A 24,079-nucleotide genomic window follows, 5' to 3' on the forward strand; every position below is an offset into this window, starting at 1 on the left:
ATTAGGGAACAGGTTTTCTGGGAATAGGATTAAAGTGAAGTAGAGCTAGATTTTTTAAAAAACATTTTTTACAATTAAGATGGGATGATTTATCTGATGCACTTGTCGCCAGAAAGGTGGTTCCAGTGTAAACTACCAAGTATGGCCCTTGCAGGATTTCTCTAAAGACGGGCTCTTATCTGACAATGTTCTAGAACTGCAGCATACAAATTTTAACATACTTTCTTGCGGGATAAGATTAACATACCCGGGATTGGCCTCTTCTTTCAAACTACATAGAAATCCCTGTTGCTTGCTTATACTAGGAAACCTCTCTTGCTCGCTACATCTACCAACATGGACAGAACGTCAGTACGGTATGCAATTCATATAAAATGTTGGAAGACAAACAGAAAACCATCTTCCAATTAAAGGACCCAAGGTGTAGTTGTGCTGTCAGCAAGGCAAGGGATGTTGTATTACAAGTGGTCATTGCATGATAAATATGGTACTACCTAGTCAAAGTTCAACAGACCGTACACTCAATACTGTTGATTTCAAGAGTTTGTCCATCTAGGACCATGTTGGGATTCTCTTTTTATACAGATGTAAACAGTCAAAGCTGTTACTAACATAGAATGGAATTCTTAACATTTATTACTCAAGTTGCCATATCCAGTTGGTTTATATGCTTGATTCTTGTGCTATATTATGCGTTTGGCTGTGCTCCCCTGGTCTGTATACTGCTCTACAACAGTGATTCTTATGTATTAACTGAAATCCAATAAAACATGTTGAACATGGTTGGTTCCCATTATTTCATCATGTACAGGATGCTACAGCTTCACTGTACGGTGCACACCACTGACAGTCACAGTCCATGCCAGACAGCCCACTGGAAATGGGAACCAAGGAGATTGTTCTAGGGAAGAGTTGAACCCTGCAAGATTAGTGTTCTAAAGAGCCTGCAGAGCCATCAAACTTCGTTGTAACCAACTATAAGAAGTTGGAGCGCTATGCAGCTCTCAACATAGACAGGTGGCACATGTGTCCATAAGAGAAGATGCTCACTGGTACCCGTCTGAAACACTGGAGGTGACCCTGCACACCAGACCAAACAACAGGCCGATCCATGTCCTGTCCAAATGTAGGCAGATTTGCTTTTTAACACTTTGTAGTTCGTTCTCAGGCACTAATTGTAAATAAACAGATAATAGGCAAACAAATCATGGATTTTCTACCTCCTCATGAACTACTATGTGATATTCATCAATTTCACTATGTTCATAGGAAATGTTATGATCCCAAACTACGCCCATAAAGATTTTAATGTTATTGAATATAATCAGGCATCGTATCAAATATAATGATCCAGGTGGGCATTGTTTTACCTATTTTAAAGTATAAAAATATTGTGGCACACTACTTTGAATTATCAGAACCCACCAGATTTATGGCTGCAGGCTTTCGCTCACCCATGCTAAAGGTGAAAAAAAGGGTTGCACAGGGAGCCCAAAACAAGGAAACTCTGCACCCAGGTAGGGTGAGGCTCAGGGGCGCAGTTAGTGTGTTAATGTTAAAGGACATTTGTACCGCGCACTATCACCACCGGAGTGGTCCCCTGGCACTCTTGCGGCTCTCAAAGAGGAAGGGAGGGTGAGTTAGTAGTGGGAGGAAGCTAGAAAAGTGCAAGAGAGCAGTGATGTGCTGTTGGCGGCCTCAGCCCAGTGGGTCTGTTGGCTGGGCCTGGGGGTTTGCGGCCGGTAGTCGTAGTGTACTGTTGTGCGAGTCTATGTGTGTTTTTATTTTGTTGTTGCAATGTAGTGAAGTTTGTGCGGTTTGTTGTGCTGTAGGTCTGTGGTTGTGTTTGGTTTGGAGAGGTGTATGCAGAAGGGGAAATTGTTAGTGGAATTGGTTAGTTGGCCTCCCTATCCTCAATTGAAGTGCTGGGCTTGTGTAATCTCCCCAGATGGTGTGTGGGAGCACCCCTGCACCTCTGTCCTGATCTGGGCCCGTTTGGCATTGCCCAAAGACTCTGATCAATCCCTGTGCCCCTGGTCTGTTGCTGCTTAAAACAATCATCCATCAGATGAGATACAGCAGACAAGTTGCCATCAGATTTTCTAACTCGTATAGTGACCAGGCAGTGCATGGGGCTTATACATTGTTACAGTGATGGAGAATGAATATGCAAAGAAAAATTCAAATAAAATTAAAAAATTAAAAAAGAACCGTGGTCCATATTTCAATCACCAGAAACACCAACAGTCCCATCTGCTCCCGCTCAGCAGAATGCAATGTGGACACATTGGCTACAGAAGCAGGGTGGAAGGCATGCCAAGGCCCTTTTAGAATTTCAACTTTTGACTTATGTGTCAAATACCAGAGACTTGTGCATTTCAATATTGGAAGCTATAGAACGAGCGGGGCACAGACGCTGAACTGATGACAAAGTACTGTAAGGCATCAAACAGGGGCAGACGATTATTGTGGTAGGATGTGTTGGAGGTCATTGCAGGCAGTGTACAGGGCGCTATTGAGGCGAGGGATCTTACTGGGTGTTATTAATGAGAACAGGACATGTGAAAAAAGTACTGAACACATATACTGCGGGGGGGTCAGGAGGTCACTACAGAGGTGAAGGATTATGAGGATAGAGTACTGAAGGCAACAAAACCGAAACGAGCCCTTGGAGGCGAGAGAACTGGAGCGCAACCCACAGGAGAGGTAGTGGCAGTGTTACCAGAGAATGGGAAGTCTGGCGAGAGCCGAGGAGGAAATCACCCAGCAGAGAAGTATTTGCTAAGCAAGCACTGGAGGTCATTGCAGTCAGGGCATTGGTGGCCACAGAAGAAGATCATCAGGGGAAGAGCGCACAGGAGGCCATAACACAGGAGAAGATGTGCATGGAAGGACTTCTGGATTTCACCGCATATGAGAAGGTGCAGGCATTCCCACCCAAGTGAGTTCACACAGGAGTGGGTACCATAGGCGATCACACAGGAGCAGGTACTGGTGTGCATCTCACAGGAGTGAGCACTGATGGCCAGGAAACGGAACCGGATCTTAGAGAAGATGGTACTACGGAAGACATCACACAGGAGTGGCTACTGGGGTCCATCACAAAGAGGATCTTAGGAAAGAAGGTACTGGAGAGCCTCACTTAGGAGAGGTACAGGAAGTACACAGGAGTGATGTGGTGTTGGTGGCATTAGCACAAAAGAGGGCTTACATTAAGAGGGCATAAGAAAGACTGTACTGAATTCCAACACACAGGGAAGGGATCTTGATGGAAAAGTGTACCGGGAGAATTCACAAAGGGAAGGGATTCTGATGGTAGAGTGTACTGGAAGCTATCAAATAAAAGAGTATCCGAGTGGAGAGTAGACAGGTGGCAATACCACAGGAAAGCAATCTTTGGGGAGAGAGTATTAAAAGGGCATCACACAGGAGAGGGTATCATGGTGTTGGGGTGCAGAGGGCAGGAAATATATGCATCTGTCCCGACGGTATACATCAATTGATCAGGCCTCACCTATAGTCTCATCACATGATGGACATATTGCAAGATACCACAAGAAGGCTTGCATAGTAAAAAAGTGAAATTTTACGAAATACATTTTGTCATACGGGTGTTGCACCTCAATGAGGAAGTTAGTAAGTTCTGTGAGTGAAATCTCTTTAGGGAGGTCTCATAATGAGCACACATGGAGTGACTACAAGCACAGCCTGTACAGGGAGGTCTCACAGCAAACACTTTACAGATTGTACAAAATGACATTATGGAAGTCTCGCAACTCAAAATAACTGACCCGACAGGAGACATCACAAATTACTGATGTCTCTCATAGAACATGTCTCCCTAGAAGTAATGTCTCAGCTCTCACTTAACACAAAACACGCCAAAGTTGAATGAGGCCGATATATGGTATTGCTCCGTCATCACAAAGTACGTTAACAGAGACTGCAGATGGGATCTCAATATTAGGATCTGACTTAAGTCTAAATATAGTTTAACAGTTGCTTGCCATTACTAACTTCCTTGTTATCTCACAATGAAGAGAAATGGTTAAATGTAGCCTTATGGTTAGAGTACGGTTGCCTGATCACTGCATGCTGCTAGGAAGTTATTTTTTCAACCTTCGTTTTCACTTGGAAGACTGGAGTTGGGTGTGTATGCAATGTGTGCGTTACTCCTTTAGCGCTGTGCACTACGCTCAGGAGGTTTCAGAGCTTGGATGGTGAAGATGAGAGCTTTGGACAAGTAGAAGAGTAAGGGGAAAGTGGAAGGATGCAACATAATGTTTGATTGAATAGTGCTTTACACCACAGTAATGCTATCTCACAGCGCTGTACGGGGAGGCGGGAAGTAGTGGATGACGCAGCATAACAAAGTAAGCACCAGTGTGCCAAAAGGCTGCACTGTCGGCCCCTTTATCCTAAACGCCCACAAACACCCCGTTCGATAGCAGAATTAACTCCTCAAGGCACCCTTACGCGATTGTGGCCTTCAGTATGGCAGTCAACCCTGAGAACAAAGTGAAGGTTTGTGTGGACATGAAGCTCCCGAACTAGGCCATGAAGCGTGAAAGACACCTCACGCCCAATGACATAATTGCATAACTGCACGGGGCGCGGTCCTTTTCAAAGCTTGACCTACGGGCGGGGTACCATCAAGTGGCACTGTACCCAGACTCAAGATACATCACCAACTTTACCACCCACTGAGGTCTCTACAGATACAAGCGCCTGAGCGAAGGGGTATCATCAGCGGCGGAAGTGTTCCAAAACATCATCCGTGGGGCCCTGGCGGATCTAAAGGGTGTCCTCAACATCAGCAACGACATCCTGGTATATGCAAAGACGCAAGCGGAACACATTGAGCTGCTGCTGAGGACTCTGGAACGGCTCCAGGCATTGGGGCCAACCTTGCATAAGGAAAAATGCGAATTCCTCAAGAGAAACATTAGTTTTTTGGGTTGGTAATCAAGGAGGGAGGCATGTCACCTGACCCCCAAAAGGTCAAAGACATTGTGGAGGTGAGGCCCCCAGAGAATGGATCTGAAGTCCTAAGATTCCTGGGGATGGTCACCTAATGTGGCCAGTTCATCCGGAACCTAAACTATAGGTCTGAGCCCCTGAGAAGTCTCACCAAGAAAGAGGCAACGTGGCAGTGGGGTCCGCTGAACAGGCTGCGTTCGAAGATGTGAAGGGAGTGCTGACGGCAGAACACACCATGGTGTTTTTTTCGATCCGTCCTTAACTTCAGAGATCGTGGTGGGCGCCAGCTCATTTGGTCTGGATGCAGTTCTCACTCAAACGACGCCAATGGGGAGATCAGGCTAATTGCCTTGGCGACCAAGGCACTGTCTCAATCGAGAGGGAGGCCCTGGCTGTCTTGCGGGTGTATCAGCATTGTCGCCTGTACGTGCTGGGATGGCCGGTGACATTGGTGACTGACCACAAGCCCCTGCTGCCGATCATGGCTGGCTCATTATCCAAACCTCCAGCCCGGATTGAAAGGTGGATACTGGCGCTACTGGAATATGGGGTCTCAGTGTATCGGCCGGCAGTAAAAACGCAGCAGACTATCTGTCTAGGCATCCCAGTGGCAAGGCGGAAGGACGTGGAGACATCAGTGGGGAGGAGGCTAACTAGCACGTGAGGCTCATAGTGGACGCGGTGACCCCAAACTCAGTGCCTCTCCAAGAGCTGGAAAGTTCGGCGATCGAGAAGGAGTGCTTCCGAATACTAAAGGCAGCCATTCAGCAAGGGTCGTGGAGGTATGTGGTGGACATGCTGGCACAAAGGACCCAGGAGGTGCGGTCGGCGCTGGAACAGCAGTGGAGAGTAAAGGAGGAGCGGACATTCGTTGAGTCGGGCTATTGCTCAGGGGTGGCCGCACAGTGATACTGATGTGCAACATTCCCGAAGTCATTGAGCTAGAGCACCAGGGCCATCAAGCAACTGTCAAGACGAAAGCAAGGCTACAACATAAAGTATGGTCCCCTGACCTTGAGAGACAGGTGGAGCAGTTTGTGTCGGCCTGTGTGTGGTGCCAGGCAGCTGCCCCAGCACAGAAAGAGCCCCTTATTGAGACGATGCCCCGAGGTATGAGGCCCTGGGAGAACGCCCATGCTGACTTTGGGTCCACGGGCCGGGACTTTCACTTCCTGGTGGTGGGGGGTGGGGGATGAGTGGTCACGGTACCCAGAGTTCGAGTCAGTGACTTTTGACAAGGTGGCTGTTGCCCTAGAAAAGATCTTTGCCACTCACGGACTGCTTCAGGCCCTGTGCTCAGACAACGGACCTCCGTTCCAGGGGGAGAGCTTTGCCTAGTTGATCGGAAGAGTACGGCAAACAAAACTGGAAAATTACACCAGTCTGGCCCCGTGCCACTGGCGAAGCTGAGAGGTTCATGAGGACTCTGAGCAAGGTGTTTTGCCTCGCTCATGGCCAGGACCACTGCCTGCAACGGGCGCTCTACCAGTTCCTTAGGGAATATGGGGCCACCCCTCTTGTGTCAACTTGAGTGGCACCAGCGGAAACCATGTTTCGGCGGTGTCCGAGTCTAATCCCTGAAGTGAGGGAACGAGAACTGGCCCTGATTGATGATGCTCAGGTGGAGCACAAAAGGAGACTCGGGACGGAGGGAGAGAATGTCAGGAGAGGGCTCTGGCCCCAGCAGCTGATTCCCGGGGATGAAGTGCTTGTGATGAAGAACCGGTATCCACAAGGCAAGCTCTCACTGACTTATGAGCCTGGTAGGATGGACGTGGTGGCATTGCGTGGATTGATTGTGACTGCATTGGATGGTACTGTCACTGTTACCCAAAATGCCATTTTTTTTTAAGAAGTGGGTGAGACAGGCCAGAGCCAATCTTGAGAAGAGACACTGTCGAGGTACCGGACGAGAGCGGTGGCCTGGCCCATCCACCGAGTCCCCTAGGTTGAGAGGTAGTATGTGAGAAGGGCCCGATCTGGGAGGCAGGCAGGAGGTATCCCCAAAGGTTCGGGAGGGGGAAGCCTGCCCATCTCTCAGGCCGAGAGAGATGGGCAGGCTGGGAGGGAAGCAAATAAAAGGGGTGTTATTTTGTGTGCAGTGTAATGATTTTGAAGTGTCTGCATCTATATCCTTGCGTTTGTTATGAAAAAGGAGGAGCTGGTGCCTGCCCCTTTAATGCCCACACGCGGCAGAGTGACGCAACTCCACTGCGTGTTTGTGATAAACGGGCGTTGCCACGATCACAGCAGTGTGACCGTGGAGCCCAGACAGCAAGCATTGCGTGCAGTGTGCTCTGTGGCTAGGGGGCTCATGGGGGGCAGAGGGGCACAGCGGCGACTTGTAACAGTCTACAGCTACTGGAGCCCTGCCAGCAACCTCTCTGTGCTTGCGACTTAGTGGGGACTGGGCCCCTCTTAAGCCATTGCTGGGTACCACTGGGAACATTCTGCCTATACGCCACACCTTCCCAAATGTTATCCTTGTGCGGCAGTTGCCACGGTCAACCCGGTGAATTCAGAAATCATAGGGGAGCGGCTCAGTTTACTAGTCTGCCTGCTCCTTGCACAGGCCAGTGCTTGGTCCACAAAACTCCTCAACTGCAAAGGCAAATACGCGATTTCGAAATATACAGGTGTGCATCCAAGTTTGCAGATGTGCTCTTGTATGAAAGGCGGAGGGGCGAAAGAAGAGGGTTGTAAATTGCGCTGACTGTCCCGAAAGAAAATACTTCATGGAGCAAGGTTTGCAAGTGTGCCGTAAAATGAATGGTACAGCACTACTTACATTGGATGTGTCCCATTTTACTTAAGGGAGACTACTGCCTCCAGAATGCATTAGTAAATTAACTGAAATGCCAGTAGTGGAAAAACGGTATCCCTTGACATAGCGCCACTCGCACGTCCTGCTCCTGATTTTAGAGGCGAAACCTCTCCCGTTCTGCCTTAGACTGGAAAGGGGATGCCCCTTCTCCCCCTCTCCTCTCAGCGCTGGTCACCTGCCTCACAGAGCTACCCTTCTAGTGACCAACAACACTAGTCTCTGTTGTGGTGCCAAGCCCTTGTTAACGTCTGGCTGGGGTCCTCATTGTCAAAAGTTTCTGCCCCAAACACAACACGGGGACAATCGACTGATAACATCACAACTATGTCAGCAATTAGCCCGACATCATTTGTGATGTCAACAAAACCCACACCTCGGCCCCAAACCAGAACCAAATCATTGCCTCAATGAAGTACAGACCTCAAGTAATACGGGGAATGCTGAACTAAGCAGGCCTTCGCAGCTGGGGATCTTCTGAAATGGCAAGGCCAGTGGAATGGGAGGTGGGGTGTTCCGGGGTCCCCACGTTCAGTCGAAGGCATGAGACCAAGCCTTCAAACAGCGGCCCCGGCCTCACGAGCATCTGGGGTTTAAAGCCATAACTTATGGTTCAGGTGACGTTGCGGAATGTTTGACTTGGCTCAAATGGATATATAAAACACACACATAGGATAGGATAGCTCAATGGGTTGGTGCGTTGCAACTGGAAGGGCCAGAAATCCAATCCTTGAATTTTTCCCAGGTTGAGAAACTGACTAAACATTAGTTAGGTAATAGTTTAAACTGTCATTCACGGCGCTTGGAACCTACAGGCTGTGGCCCCGAGAGCTATAGAAAAAATAAAAAACAAGTAAGATTTGGTAGCAAGCAAGGGCGTAATTTTAGGGGGGGGGGACAGGGGCGTTTGTCCCCCCCCAACTTTCATGGCACACCATTTTGTCCCAATTCATTTGGCTGGGGCACCTTTTCTTCAATTGTCATGTCCCCCCAACTTTTTCAGCAAAGTTACTGCACTGGTAGCACGCCCATCTTTCCAACACATACGTGGACACCTCGGTCAAAATCATAAGTAGAAGTAATTCATATGTGTACGATAGAAAAAGAACGATGTCCGCTTCTAAGAGCGTCCAAATATGGGCATTTAACATGATTTGAATGATACTTAATAAATAGACCTCTGAAGGGTGAAAGGGCGAGTCAGTAGGACCCACCGCGATTAAAACCACACCTTTCAAAGGGGGCACTGAATTCGCTGAAAGATCGCACGCTCGGCCATATGGACGATATTCGGCACGAGATTACGCGCGCCCAGGCCAGACATCCTTGGAGAGGGGTGGGGCGGCGAGAGGTGCCTCCCATTCCGCCGCCACGGACCCTGCGAAAATCACATTGTTCTGGTTGGCCCTACGGCCGGCGCCTAGAGCTAGGGTGGGCTACCTCCGCTTCAAAAGCCCCCACCCAAGCAATCTTCACCAACGGCATCTAAGTATCACCTCGGGGACAACCATACACTACCCCCTATTTTGTGGTGTGACGTCATACAACTGAAATGCATAAGGCATAAAAGTCGTGCATGCTGTGCCTGGGACCTGGTGTGGCTGGTTAGCAACCGTCTAAATAACAATGGTTACCATGAACAATGCTACTGATTTCATTCCCTGGGACGGGCCGCGGGAAAGGAAGAGTCGGCTCGGCAGAAATCACGTGTGTCCGGTAGATTACACGGAGACCTCGGCAGCAGGCGCATGAGCCCGCAGATCAATTTTTTTTGTTTGAAACCCCTACCCTTTGTAAACAGAAGCGAGGATAGGCGCCCCACTCAGGTGCATCTCTTCAGCTGTAACAGGCCTAGGTGCTTCGCGTGCAGCTGTCGGGAAGCGTGATTACACCTCTAATGGCATGGGAATACCATTCCTAGTTATTGCAACACGGGGGGGGGGGGAGATTGGCAACGATGCGCCATATGCGAAGTGATCGCGTTATCAAATACACAAATGACAAACATCGACAGGAGGACTACACATGGATTTCGCTTAGATTTAGAATGGGGAATAATCGCTACACGAAAACATGCACTCTGTTTTAATCTTAGTACAAGAAGGCCGGGTGCACACCACCTTAACACAGCAGGCAGGAACCCCCCAGTACAGAGTGTGTGTGCTTCTGTGCCCGCCAACAACACCCGGAAGAAGTGGCATGCTCACCGTGCTTAACCAATCAACACTAGGATCAGATTCACTGGGCAGATCTATAAAAGGGAATGGACCAACCATCAATAGCGGGGTATGACAGTTCAAGGAGTTAAGCGCTTGCTTCAGAGATCTGTATGCAACCAGCACTCAGGGCAAACCCCCCACAATCTGAACAGTGAGAGAAAAACATTGGAGAAAACCCCCCAGATATGATTTTAAGCTGGAGGAACCGGACATTAAACGTGCACAGGCAGTGGGCGATCCAGGCTACAGCTTAACGAGGCAGCAATGGAACAGAGTCTGAACGCTGGCATTGGGTGCAACCAATGCTACACGTATTTGCTCACATGTATAAAATAATGCCCCCAACACCCACGTCCGATGCAAAAGCACCCCGGCCTTTTGCCCGCAGCAGGACCTGCCGTGCTGATTCAGCATGGGCTGGGCAGGCAGTGACAACTTCCCTCTGCCAGCCCGCAACCCCCTCCCTGCTCCAAAAAGGGGAAACTCAACATTTTAAAAGACATTCGCCCTTACCGACAACGATGGATCTTGACCAAGTCTCCTACAGATCAGCACACACGGGGTTCTTCGGTGAGGAACGCAACCGTGTGTGTGTGTGTGTGCAACGCGTAGGCCCCCAGCATTAGTTTGGGGGCGGCGGACCGGGAAGGCGGACGGTCACTCAATGAGGAAGTGCCCCAAGTCACTCAGCGCGTCAGTGGGACACGGAGCCGCAAACCAAAAAAAAAAAAAAAAAAAAAAAAACACTCAGAAGAGGTGAAAATGAACCGGGGGGAGTCACACAAGTACTTTACTGCGATTCTTTCAACAAGTCTAAGCATATGCGTGCATGAGTTGCACGTTTGTCGTTAACCTCTGGAAAACGGTGATCATAATAAAAAGAAGAATCATAATTGCAATTTAGTATAGTGCCTTCTAAAATTGTTTTCGGTTTTATGGTGATATGAGTAACGTGTCCAAGAGAACTGCGAGACACCCCCCCCTCCAGCCCCTGCCTCATACATACCCCAAAACTGCATTCACCTTTAACCTTTGCAGCGCACTACAACTGGCATGGGACACACAATTAGTACTTGGGTTGTTACTCTATTTGATTTGCCTAGAGATAGCTGAGAGGGTTAAGGCGCTCACTGACCCGATTTTTTTTTTTGAGTGCAGATCACATTTTTAATGGCTCAGCCTTTCACCCAAGGTGGATACAATTAGAAATGACTTGCTTAAAATTAAAACTAACACCCGTTGTCACAGCACTGTTAAGGTGCAAGACTTTCAGGGGGACTACAGCTTTGAGAGAGCTCATTTGCTTAATGCACTGATGGTATATATATGAGAGCGTAACTATAAGTTAACTGGTTCAAATCATCCTTGATGGGGCAAATCAGTCTGTAACCCTTCTCAGAATCGTAAAACATTACCAGTGCCTAAACACATTTCAGTGAGTAAGGTGCAGTAATAATTAACAAATGCGTTCAAGAATTCTAGTTTTATTTTACTTACCGATAATTTAAAAGGCAAAATCGCTGCGTGAGGCCCTGTAAATAAATCTTAAATAAAAATAAAATACAAAAAAAAAAAAATGCGCTCCCTCGCTCGACGCCAAAACGGACAACATGCATCGCTCACATGGATTCAAAAGCGGGGGCCACCAGATCCATTCAAAACGTAAATATATACATAATCAAAGTCACGCATCCGCAGCTGGGCCGGCCACTATAGAATTGCGCCGCGAGAGGTCCGGCTTGGCATCGGTAATGCAGGAAGGGAAAATTGGTAGGAGAAGAAAAAAAAAATAAAAGGAGGAAGGCCTTGTGACAGGTAACAGGTTGGGCAGGGTACAGACACGCCCCGTGCGGAGTACCCGAGGGAACCCGCCTTGCCACCGAAAGGGCGAAACGCGCCATTCGAGCTCTTCCACCCATGGCCAAACCCGGATGCCAATGGTACATCTCCGCATTCGCAAAACGGGGTGGGGGGCACATATACTTTACTTATTTCGCAGAACCATATGTCTGTCTCTTCGCGTATTTCCAAGACTTGGAGCGCCACCAGCGTATGGCGAAGACGACAGCCGTCGCAAGCTACCTTTAACGTGCTCAGTCAGGCCTTAAGATTGCTTTGGATCCTGGACAGACCTACATATAAAATTATGTTTTATTATCAATCGCACCAAAACCAAGGATCGCATGACGCTGGTCGGCTGGAAAAGGGAAGTGGGGGCAAGTTGTACCGTCGAAATACGAGACGGAAAAAAAACAATCGCAACGTATGCTAGTCGGAGACAGCTCAGTTTTGCGCCAACAATATTTTTTCACGCTCTATACCAATTTAAATATTCTGTACGCCACCTTTTTCAAGATAATGTTTAGAAATGTCAACAAGACTGGTAACGTATGGCTAAGCGATCCAATGTCTGGCACACACAAACCTTGAACGATCACTTAGCTACCACTTCGTGGCCAAGAAGCCCTTTGGCCACCTTGCCCCCCCCCAATCACATTACTGTGCACCCTTGATGTTCAAGGACAACTCACCTGTCAATTGTCTCTTATCCTCTGCGCGATGCACCTGGAGGGCTGGCAGTCACCTTTGGAGCTGGCTGACAGGTGTGCGCAACCAGCTCTCCCGGGGACAGGTGTGGGCTCTGCGTCTCAGGGAAGAGATATGGGTGGGATCGGCATCTCCCAGGGATAGGTGTGGGCGTTGCTTGTGCGGGGCGAGACTGGGTGGGATCAGCGTCACTGGGATGGGATCAGGCCAGAGTCCCTCATAAGTAGATAGGTAAGGTAGGGGCAGGGGACTTTGGAGCACAATACAGTAATGGCCAGGAAACCGTAGAGGAGGTGGAGTAAAACAAAAAAAAAAAAAAAAAAAAGGTATGTCGTGCCCACGCCACAATCAAAGCGCTTATGATAGAACATGCCTGTGGGCCAAGAAGGCACCTGTCAAGAAACTCAAAACGTTTCAAATTAGCAAGACTGGGATCAATGGTATTTGAGACATGGGGTTCTCACCAGGCGTTGCCAGGGTTAATCCCAATTCTTGGGGGAAAGAGGGCACAAGAAAATTTAGGATCAAACATAATTTTCCTTATTTGGGAAGGGGCAAGGCATCCAGCTAATTCAGGGCACAACGACAACATATGGATCACATACTTCATGAGCAAGCAAAGTTCTTCAAGATGAGATATGGCATTATCTCCAACATGGGCACTCAAAAGTCTTCCCAATGAAGTGTGGGATCAGAGGCATAGACAGAATTGTTTAACAAGTGGGGCCTGAAGTGAATGTAGTTGAGCCCAACACAGTGACATTCACATCTTGTAAATGTCCACACAGCACTCCTGAGTGGGCATTTACACATCTTGGGTGGGCCTTGCCCTCTCAGGCCCTACCCAGTCTATGCCTCTGGATCAGACTGCTTAAGGAGAGAAAAGAGAATTGGGGATACATTGTGGACTCACCTTCTTCAGATGGTCTCAGTGGACACCAGGGGTGAGCTCTGTTTCTTCATAGAGGCACAATGGTGATCACAATTTATCCCAAAAGTCTTTGGTTACTGTGTTGAAGGATCAACAAGGACTTGTTTTTCCTGGGTCACTAATGTGGCTTCTTTGGTGACTGTCTTAGTTTTGGGACACGTCTCGGAGCAAGTTCACATTCTTTGGGGCATGGTTATGGTGACACCCAACTATTTGGGACACATTATGGCCCCGGAGTACCAGGAATCACTAGATCAAAGGCAGGTGATGGTGTAAGGTTCTCCAGCATGTGATAGTCTTCTTCAGTGATGGGCAATGAAGGGTCTTGGGATCTCCTGCAGAAGGTTGATTTTTATATGGGCGATAAGGAAGTCTCAGGCCGTTCAAGTTCTATTCTCTTCAGTGCCATAATATGGTCACTGGATTGACAAGGCTGGCATTGTCAAGGTCATGTTACGTTTGCATGAGCTTTAGGGAAGACCTAGAACCCTCAGGGGTAGAATGTATAGCCTCAGTTGCTTCAAGGTGAGGTCAGTTTACAGAGATTGTAACTGCAGTCTCTGTATTTTCAAGGTGGACTCGTCATCTTCTTTGACTTTGAGTTTATGGTCTTTGAGGTTTGCTTAGCTTCTTTAAAAGGCAGATCTATAGATCTCTAGTGAGTTGTTCTATTCCACTGGGTCAGATTAATCTCAAAGCCTTTACAGCATGACTTGAGTGGATTCTCTGATCAGGTAATGGTCTGAGTATTTGCACGGCCGGCTCGATTTCCTCAGATGCAGATTGTCTGAGACTCTTCAGGGAACTTGCCCTCAATTAATTCATGGTCCATAAACCAACGATTTGAAGCTGGGGTGGATTGTGTTTCCTCTGTGGCACAAAGTGAAGCATGGTTTTCTCAGAGGTTTGTCATGAACTCGAGTTGTTCGCGGCTTATTTGGTTTCATATGTCCAGCTGATAATGTCAGGTAGAGCCTTGGCTTCTTTATGCAAAGGTTATCTGTTCAAGATCTTCAAGGGGTGCTTGACATATCTTCGCTTTTGGATTTCGGTTCCAAGGAGTTCAAAAGCTTTGTCAGTCCAGCTCTGGAGCGAACATGTTGACACCCAGCTTTGCAATTTCTTGTTTCCTTCTGGCTACAGTCTCTTTCCACTGCCTGACTGACCTTTCCCTGTACCTGCAGTACCCACTATCTCCACCTTATGTAGTGCCGATTGCCTGTACGTCCACATAGAGTCTTTTCTGTTTGTATCGAGTTTTCTGCTTCTCCTCTCCCTGTATTGCCCTCTCGCTATTTTGTCCCTCAGGCTTCCCAAACCTTAAGTGCTTTCTCCCTATGTTGGACCATTCCCGTAACTCCCATTTGTGCACTACCCTCCGTCTCCTTTGGCGGCGGCTGGCGGTCCTTGGTGGGCTGACTTCTGTCCCTGCAGGGCTGCCGCGGCTGCCTCTTCCCTTGCCCTCACCTGCACCTCCAGCCTTCCCCTCTCTCTCCCACTTAGCAACAGGGAACACCCAAACGGCCACTTCCTGGATCCCCCCCTCTACGGCTCCCTTTCTGCCAATCAGAGGATCGTGTCCTCCCACCCCCAGGGTCCCTGCCGCCCCCCTCCCCCATTACCTGGCACAGGTTGCCAAGCCTGTCCCTTTGGCCCCTCCCTCTCCCTGCACCACCCATTTTGGGTTAGCGAAGACAGCAGGCCCTTCTTCTATGTCTACGCACCGTGAGCCTATGAACCATACACTCTTGCCTAGAGAAAGAGACGACCATATTGGAATAGTGCAATTTTAAACTTCCGACTACACAGACTTAAACATTGTTAATGAATGAAAACAAAATTAATAGCAATTGTTAAAGAATACATGTTCTAATTCAATTTATTGTGCTAATATATTACTTAAAAGAAAATAAAATGTATAGAAATGTTCATACTTAACCACCGTAGATTTTCCAGGATTTAACATAAGTGCTTTCCAGCTCATTCTTGCACGTATTTTAATGAATATACGCTATATAGATATAAGTAACCGTCCATTTCATGCGTTGCCGAATTTACCTATGTGTGTATTCGCGACATAATACATCTTCTGTGTTTATGCCTATGCTTCCAGGGCAACCCGACTCTGGGAACCAGGAAGCGGATTTCCTTTCCCTCGCCGCTTGCTCCCTCACTGGGCGGTGCCGGACAGGTAAGCTTGCTCCCCGCGATTGGTTTAATTACTACTCTGACAGCTCGGTCGGTTACAATGCACGCCTCCATGGTTCTTAAAGCCGTACTACCCTCAGGGAATAGATGAGGGGGAGGAGGAAAAGACGGGGCAGGCAGGTGTACTTTGGTACTGGGAATGCGAGGCAGGTAGGAAAATTAGAGTTAAAGGGGAAATGCCTTATCATTAAGGATGGAGCCCACCTTGAAATAAAAGTCCATTGAGACAAGGCGTGTATATAGGGCCTCTGATGGATATTTAGTCCTGGAGTATGGTAACTGAGACCGCTTGACACCTTACACATTCTGAACAATCGGTAGAAATTCTGTACAAAACACCAACCATACACATTCTGAACAGTCGCTAGAAATTCTGTTCGAAACACCAACTTCCAGACCCAGATTCTGGTCAAATTGTCAAATTTACAGACACATTCTGGGTGAAGCTCACAAGTCAAAAATACATCGAATTGTATGCAGTGAAGCAAATATGCACATGAAGCATTAATCCCCTTTAAAAGAAAAGCTCCTTAACCGTTTAAAAATGTAAAACAGACACTAAAGAACTCTAATGCCAGTAGGTACATTTTTGTAAGTCAAAGGGTGTAAATATTTACCAGTAATGAGCCGCAGTGCTGGTCGCTGTGCCAAATTTTTCCAAATCCATTTGTACATACATGCCAACCCTCCTGATTTTAGGTTGGATACTCCCGATTTTTTTCTTTAAAAATGTTGCTATTTTTTATTTTCTGCCTCTTAAAATAATTCTAACCACGATGCAACCCAATGGGAAAACTCAATTCTCTTGCTTTAGGTACCAAAAGCTCAATTCCAAGTGCTGAAAAATGGTGGGATGTATGATTTGTATCATTTAAGCGTTTTAGTGATTTGGTTTTTGATCTGTTTTAAACATTGCCAAAGCCAGGATTTGAACCCACACCGGCCGCTTGATATCTGGTTAAGGAAGCCTGTTAAAGTGCTTGTCGGGATTGCACTCTTCAGAAAATATATAAGTTAAGATTTTTTAATTTTGATTTTTATTGTTTAAAGCGTGGACCTAGCTCGAGAGCAACAAAGCGCTGTACAGAGTGTGGGTAGCCGGCATTTCTGAAAGCATCTTTTAAAAGTAGCGCAGTAGTGTGAGGTCTGTGCATCGGTATGTGCGTCAATTGGAATAAGTCCTTGGTCAGGTGTTGTTGAAGGAGCCATGTGCTGAGAGATTTGCGAAATTGGAGAACTGTGGGGTAATTCCGAGCCGACACTGGGTTCGAGTTCCAGAGGTGCACCTTTATACTTTGCTTGCAACATTATAGAACATACTCTTCCTCTTTGCATTATTTTCCATCTGTTCGTGATTAAACTCCAGAAAGGCAAATGTTTATTTATTTGTATATGGGGCCGAGAACCCACCTGTCCGAATCCTATTGCTTGTTGGATCCCGCAGTAAATAATTTCCATTTCCAGAACTGATGAGCACGACCAAACAAGCATACGAGGAAGTCCCCAAGAAGATCAAGGAGATTTCTTTTAAAATTGATCTTTTTGCAGCACAGTTTTAGTGTAATTTTTTTTTAATACTTTATTAAGCATTTGGTAATTCAACCTTTTACACACGAAGAAATCTAAAAAAACAACGGATAGAGTGACACGTACAAACAAGAATATCACATGAGACTATAACAGTCAATGGATAAAAACTGCCATCACATAATGATAAAACCACGTAATAATAAAAGAAAGACGTCAACGTTTAAACACCATGATAAAAAAAAGGGGGGTATAAAAGGTACATCAATGTGGGTTCATCGAGGGTGGGAAAGAGGAGAGGGGCTGTATGCCAAATTATTGAAAATGGTTTGATAATCAGATAGGCTTTTCCTGGATACGGTTCCAGATGTGGTTTGTAGCTGCCATAATAACCAGGGATTCGGCACAATAGATGGCACTCCAAAATTGGTCAGATCCATAATCACCAAATTTCACATAGCTTTTAGAGTAGAAATTGATCAAGAGGCTACAATTGGTGAGCACACGTCGAGTGGTTTCAATATCTTGATTACATATCCTGCATAGTCGGTTCCCCCTGGGAACCCCAGTCCAGGCACCTATGTTGGCAAAGACTGGCAGCTGTTTGCCACGCAGGTATAGATTAAATGGTATAAGTGGGGGCAAATAGCACTTAATAAGGTAACTACGAGGTTCATTAAGGAAATTACCTTGGTGAGTTTATTTCACATACTTGGCTTTGCCCGTCAGATAGGTAAGGGACTGGATTCTATCCCATTCCATCGTTCTTTTCACATGACGAGAAAGATGGAAATGAATAAAGGTGGCCGGGGGGGTTACCCACCCCATTTCAAAGAGGTGGCTTCTAACTATGCAATCCAACCCAATGAACCAACAGCTGCGAGAATGCCTCTCCTGGTGGGCCTTAACTAGCCTCAACAAAGGGTTGCCATTCCTCTCAGGGTAGGTGCTATTTGACCAAAGTCTACAAGCAGAGATTTTCCAACCGGCCAGTAGTGATGGAATTCCCAACTCCAGTTTGATAAAGTCCACTGCGGAGGCACAGGGTAAGCCCAGAAGAGAACGCAGTATTTTGTCCTCTAATGACACCAACCACTTAACGGAACATTCCAGATAGTTCTGTAGGCCATAAAGTATAATGGGTATGAAGACACCCTGTAGGCTCGGACCAATGCCTCAATGGAGCCTCCCCCGATTTTGTTTATAGTCCTCCTAAGTACCAGCCACTTCTTCCAGGCCCTGGTCTGGATTTTATTTGATAAATGTGTGGCAAAACAATTATTCCATAAGTAGACTCCCAAGTATTTGTACTCGCGCTCAATCGGGCAGTCGCCCACCCGCCAGGTGAAGTTTACATTTTTTGTAACCTTCTTCCCAAAAATAACGATTTTGGTTTTATGGGCGTTAATCACGAGGCCATTCCTTTTGGTGTATAGCGATAGAGCAGCCAGAGAGCGTTGTAAGCCAATCGGAGTTCTGTCCAGTATCGCTATGTCATCCGCATATGTGAGGCAGTGCAGGCCCATATTACCATAGGTGGGAGGATGATTATCTCAGAGCCATTCAAGATGTTTGTGAAAATCTGCAACATACAAATTGTACAGCAAGAGTGCTAAGGCAAAACCCTGCTTCAGTCCCTTATTTTTAGGGTACGAATCGGATAGCTCCCCCTCCTGGGATAAACGTATTTGATTTTTTGTATCCGCATATAACAATTTGAGAAAATATAGAAGGGAGGGGTCAATGCCCCAATAAACTAGTATCTCTCAGAGTCGGCTGTGTATGACACAATCGAATGCCCCAGAGTAATCCACAAAACATATGTACAGTTGGGAGTCAGGATATTGCCAGGAGTCAGAAATAAGTGTCTGTATAACCCGGATCGGGTGGGAAGTACGATCATTCTTTCTAAACCCCGTTTGAGAGAGGTGAAGAAGTCCCTTTTCAGTGACACAGGAAGACAGGAGTTCCAGCAAAAGGCTTGCAAACATTTTCATGGGGGTCCGATTTATGGACCGGGACCAAGATAGAATGAAGCCAAGTCTTGGGGATTATTCCTGTGTCACAGATATGGACAAACAGGGAGAGGAATAGGTTGGCCCAAAGAGCAGGGTCAGACTTATTGACCATGTTGTTCATGCCATCAGGCCCTATGGTGCAGGATGATTTAATTTTACCAATAAGTCACAGATAATCGGTTTCTTTACAGTGGTGCCATACCAGAGATCCAGTCATAGATTTTTTTGGAGCTGTTTCAGCGACTTTGTTGGGGTGCCAGTAGATCTTTTTTATATGGGAAGCCCAGGCCCCCTCATAGATGGGTAATATTTCCCTCGTAGTGACACCAGCCTAGGCAGAATTGATCACATACCAACATTTCTTGGAATCATTGCTGAGAATCAGTCTGTTGATGAAGGACCAGTTTGCGTTTGAGGTGCCACGACGATGGTGGCGCAGCCATTACTTGTGGCGGGATTCAGCTTCTAGGTTGATATTACGGCAAATGGCCACCAAGGCTTTGTTTTTTTCCCTCTTCATTCTTTCTATTTCCACATCGTAGATTGCTCCAAAAGTGGGTCTAGGTCTCCACCGCAAGAGATGTCTGCCCTGGGCATAGCTGTGCATACTGACCAACCAATCAAGTTGCCTGTCATGTGCCTCCAGCTTCTCCTCTAGTGGTTTGTTGTTATTGGCCACCATACTATTGAAATTTGTAATGCTGGCCGCCGTCCAGTCAATGCGATTGCCCTGGAGATTGATCACAGGGTTGGAGGTTATTTTGGCCTTCGGTTTAGAAGTACAGTCTATCTCCATGGAAAGCATTGCATGATCACTGAGTTTAGTAGGGAATACGTCAAGGGTCGGGTTAAAATTCCACATGGCGACATTGATAAAAACAAAATAAATTCTGCTTTTGTAGGGTCCATTGGACCAGGTGGGTCTGTAGTCCCCTTCCTTGGTAAGCATGATGGCCATATCGAAATTCAGCAAGTACGTCACACCAGGCCCCTCCCAGGTTGCCCCGCTAGGGCTTGGCGGCCTTCACCATTGCATGGCTGAGTCACCCGAGCAATCTACGTTAAAGTCGCTAACCAAAATAATGGGACCCCTGCAGTTTGAGGCTTTCCACTCCCGTAGGATGTTTGTAACAGTAGACTTGAGAGAGGTGGTGCAGTCTCCACCCGAGGCTCATAGTCATCAGCTATGCGGGGCGTGTGTGAAATGGGGAGTTATAAATGACCCGGCAAAGAAGGTTTCTATGTGTCCACCTACCCTTATGGGGTTTCAAGTAATAGGTAGCCTTGATGCCCATGTAAAGGCCGCCTTTGGGGCGCCCTGTGAGCGGTGTCTTTGACAGGCTGATAAGCAGCGTAAAGCCATCTAAGTCAAACGTTCATGTCAGCCAGGCCTCCTGTAGGAAAAACACTTTTACATTCAACAATTGAGCCTGGCCATCGCTGTGCAACAAAATGGAGCGATGGCCTCACGAGTTCCAGGAGCTGACACGCATTGTAGAAAGAGAAGATTTATATCAGTATGTATTCAGAGAAATGTTTAACCCTGTGCTGGCTACTCGACTGTCATTCAATATCTGTGTCTTATTTGCAGTGGCTGTGTGGCGGGGACTGCGAAGGCCCTTTGGCCTCAAGTCAAGTTCAGCATCGATTGCTTTAAAAGGTCTAAAAATTGCTACCTCGAAACCAGGTTCCTTTAAGTCCTCGGTATGCTGGCAAATCATCTCCGCTGCTTTGCTGGAAGCCATCGGTGCCAGGACCCAGTTGGTAGGGCTACCAGCTCTGCGCAGTTCCATGAATGACATGTCAGTGTTGGTCAAGTTCTTTAGCGCTAGGATTAAGCTGAAGTGTTGGAACAGCCACGTGCGGTTTAGGAAGGGGCTAGAGTCGGTGGGGCAACTTTCGAAGATTTTAATGTATTTAGACTCCACGGGTGGAGGCCCATCAGCCTGTCTATGCCGAGCATGGTCTCTGTTGCTGTGTTGATTCAACCAAGCAGAGCCAGGGGGTCTGCTGATTTTTCCACCTGTGTGGTTGGATTCCTGTATGTTATTCAGTTTAGCGGATTCCGGCCCGTGTGGTTCAAATCAATCCTGTCAGAACTCTTTGAAGTCTTTGCCACAAAAATTGGGTGCTTGTATCCACAATGTATGCTGACACTGCCAATCACATGTCCATGATGTCGTTTTTCACAGTAAATGCTAGTACTGCCACTGTAAGAACATACTCATGTTGGTTCTTCCTAATCATGCCAATATTGCCACTGTAAGATTTTGTTCTTGTTGGCTGTGCAAATATGTGTCAGTATTTCCACGGTCTCTGTTAGAAGACACTGTTGTGCTCATTGTGTCAATGTGCCAGTATTACCACTGTAAGAACACATGTTTGCTGAGCCTAATAATGCCAACACTATGACTGTAAGTAGAGGATTACATGCTGGCTATGCCAATATATGTTAGCAATGTCCTTTTTAACGTTAACCTGCAAACTAAAACTTTTATGTGCTCAAAATGTGCCACCAGAATTGTCACTGTAAAACATTGTTATGCTGTCCGCAATGCCAGGCTCTTAACATCTCTTTAAAAAGTAAATCTTCTGCACAGGAGCACTCCCAGTGTAATCAGATGATTTAGCATGAAAGCATAACAGACATGATGTGTAAGAAGATGCTGTTAGAAATCCAGTTAAAAGACCTTATCAACGCAAGTCCTTCATATATGTACAACTCATTGTGACCTTTGATCTGAACATTATTTTTTTTTTCTGAGGTTACGCATTATCCAAAATGGTTTCAGTCTTCTCAGTAAGCAGTCAGAGAAAAATTACTGATTTGAATGAGAAATACAGATCATAGAATGCAGGGACTTAATATAATTGTACATTACAAATACACCGCCTCTCGTCCATTATCAAATTGAGGTTATATAGTAGATATGCAATGGTCTGATCTGGTTTTTAAGTGATGCATTTTGTAGATGTTTTCCAAACATTACTATCTTACAATTGTGGGAGATGAGATAACATAACTGAAGCACATTTTATTTTAAAGAAAGCTAGTGCAGTGGAGAGCAGTTGACGTAGACGGGAGACAGCCGTTCACCCGCAAGTTTAGGAATTCTTTTTAGAGACTGGTTGCTTATGACAATTAGTTTCTACGATATAAAATGTCTTGTCTGAATTAATTTATTTTATTTATTTATTGGGTCTTTATTATGCGCCTACACACAATGTGTTTCGGGGCGATATATCCCAGTAAGTAGCTTTCCACATAGAAACAATCACAGTCCAACTTGTTGCATGGATACTGTAAGGAAGGCATGGTATCAAAGTAAGACAGACACAAGTGATCACAGTTCAAGGGTGTTAATTGAACTTTCAAAAAGGTATGATGAATGCCTATCTAAACCTAAATCTAAGATGGGAGCAAACTACGACCCTCAAATAATAAAGAATGCAGTCCTAGTGGAGTCTTGTCAAATAAAAAGGGCCTATACTAAAGAAACTATTGCCAATCCTTAACACAAGTTACAAATAGTTTGGGGTGCAGTTCATGAAAAAGAAAGAAGTGTTCGCAAAATGATAATCAGGATACTTGGGCCGCTGGGCTCTCACGCCCATGTTTTCAGCACAGCAAGGTGGTTCTATTTGAGCAAAGTGCGCACTCTGGCGTTTGCGGTACGAGGAAGCAATGGCAGTTCCAGGATCAGGGCCTTCTGTACTCAAGTCTCTTTTCCTTCAAAGTCTCTTGTTTCGGAGGGCCTGATGTATAAAACAAAAATAGAAAGTTTGTTTCTTCTTGTACCTAAACGATTTTGCATGTTTCTTCCTGGATCCCCCTCAGCCGGGCTCATATCCCTTTTTCTTGTATTTCCAAAACTATTCCTTTTCGGGTGACTCACGGTTCAACCTGGATCCCCCTCAGTCGGTCTAAAATCCATCTTGACATTCAACTAGTCTCCCTCAGCCGGACTCGGACCAATTGCAGTTCACTTTATACTTATCAAAGACTTTCGATTGTGCACAAGTTTTTGCTGGACCCGTCGCAGGACCACTTTGATTCAAAGTTTCTGACTGACAATGTAGTTCCCCTTCAGTTAGAGACCCAAGAGAGACCTTCGAATGAGCACCCCCAGGGCGGCGAACCACTCTGTATATGGTATCTGAATTAGCTTTCAACAGTTAATTCACTCCTTTAGTTTCCAATTCTTTGCGCCTCTTATCACATGCGCTTCATACACAGTTCTCTGTGAAATTCTTCCTACAACGTTGCCGCTTGCGACCTGGGTTCAAACATAGGATGAGTTTGTATCGGTTTCTCTTACCGCATGTGCTGCTTTTACTGGGGCGGCTTTCTTGTAGGAGCCAAGCACACTACCATGGCAGCAATCGCTCCTCGCGGCCTGGGTTATTGACACATGAGTGCCCACGTATACCTTTGACGCACAGCGTAGGTCTGTTCAGCTTCAGTTCCTTGTCTTAAGCTTCTCACGTTCCAAGGCTCATAAAAATAGCGGTTTGTAGAGGTCAAGGGTACTACCCCTTCTGCAACCCTCTCCGGTCTCGCTGCCTTTCTTCTTGTGTTAAATCGGCACCTTGGAACTGCTGCTACCTCGTGTGCTTTTCCTCGCTCAGATTGTGCTTTCGTGCTCCGCCTTTTATCCATTTGGAGAAGTGTGATGAGAGTCAGGTGTGTGTAATGATCAGTGATTGCCTGACCAGAGTGTTGGGAAATGTCAGGTATACGGCCCTGGTGTTAGTCCATTGTCGCTCACAATGAACTGTCTATGAGAAAGTCTTTGTGTCGGGAAAGTGGGGGCTGAGCTTCCAGGTA

At 46.6% G+C, this 24,079-nt stretch overlaps 1 protein-coding gene and 1 long non-coding RNA gene across 5 annotated transcripts in view; one reads left to right on the top strand and one right to left on the bottom strand.

Annotated features, from left to right (window-relative positions):
* Positions 1 to 15,087, bottom strand: part of ZBTB7B (zinc finger and BTB domain containing 7B) — a 290,026-nt gene extending 274,939 nt beyond the window's left edge. Inside the window, exon 1 of one of the 4 annotated variants that reach the window (XM_069650171.1) lies at positions 13,481 to 15,087. The gene's annotated coding sequence lies outside the window, so the exon portion shown is untranslated. Of the gene's footprint in view, positions 1 to 10,533; positions 10,684 to 11,517; positions 11,781 to 12,551; positions 12,763 to 13,480 lie in introns of those variants that run through there. The other 3 variants (XM_069650170.1, XM_069650173.1, XM_069650174.1) reach the window with 3 other exon arrangements.
* Positions 11,878 to 24,079, top strand: part of LOC138579953 (uncharacterized) — a 196,194-nt gene continuing 183,992 nt past the window's right edge. The window contains exons 1-2 of the long non-coding RNA XR_011304164.1: positions 11,878 to 11,960; positions 15,612 to 15,689. This is a non-coding gene — a long non-coding RNA (uncharacterized lncRNA). The remainder of the gene's footprint in view (positions 11,961 to 15,611; positions 15,690 to 24,079) is intronic.

The sequence above is a fragment of the Ambystoma mexicanum genome, chromosome 1p (assembly GCF_040938575.1).
Source record: "Ambystoma mexicanum isolate Mex_15411 chromosome 1p, UKY_AmexF1_1, whole genome shotgun sequence".
NCBI classification, from domain to species: domain Eukaryota; kingdom Metazoa; phylum Chordata; class Amphibia; order Caudata; family Ambystomatidae; genus Ambystoma; species Ambystoma mexicanum.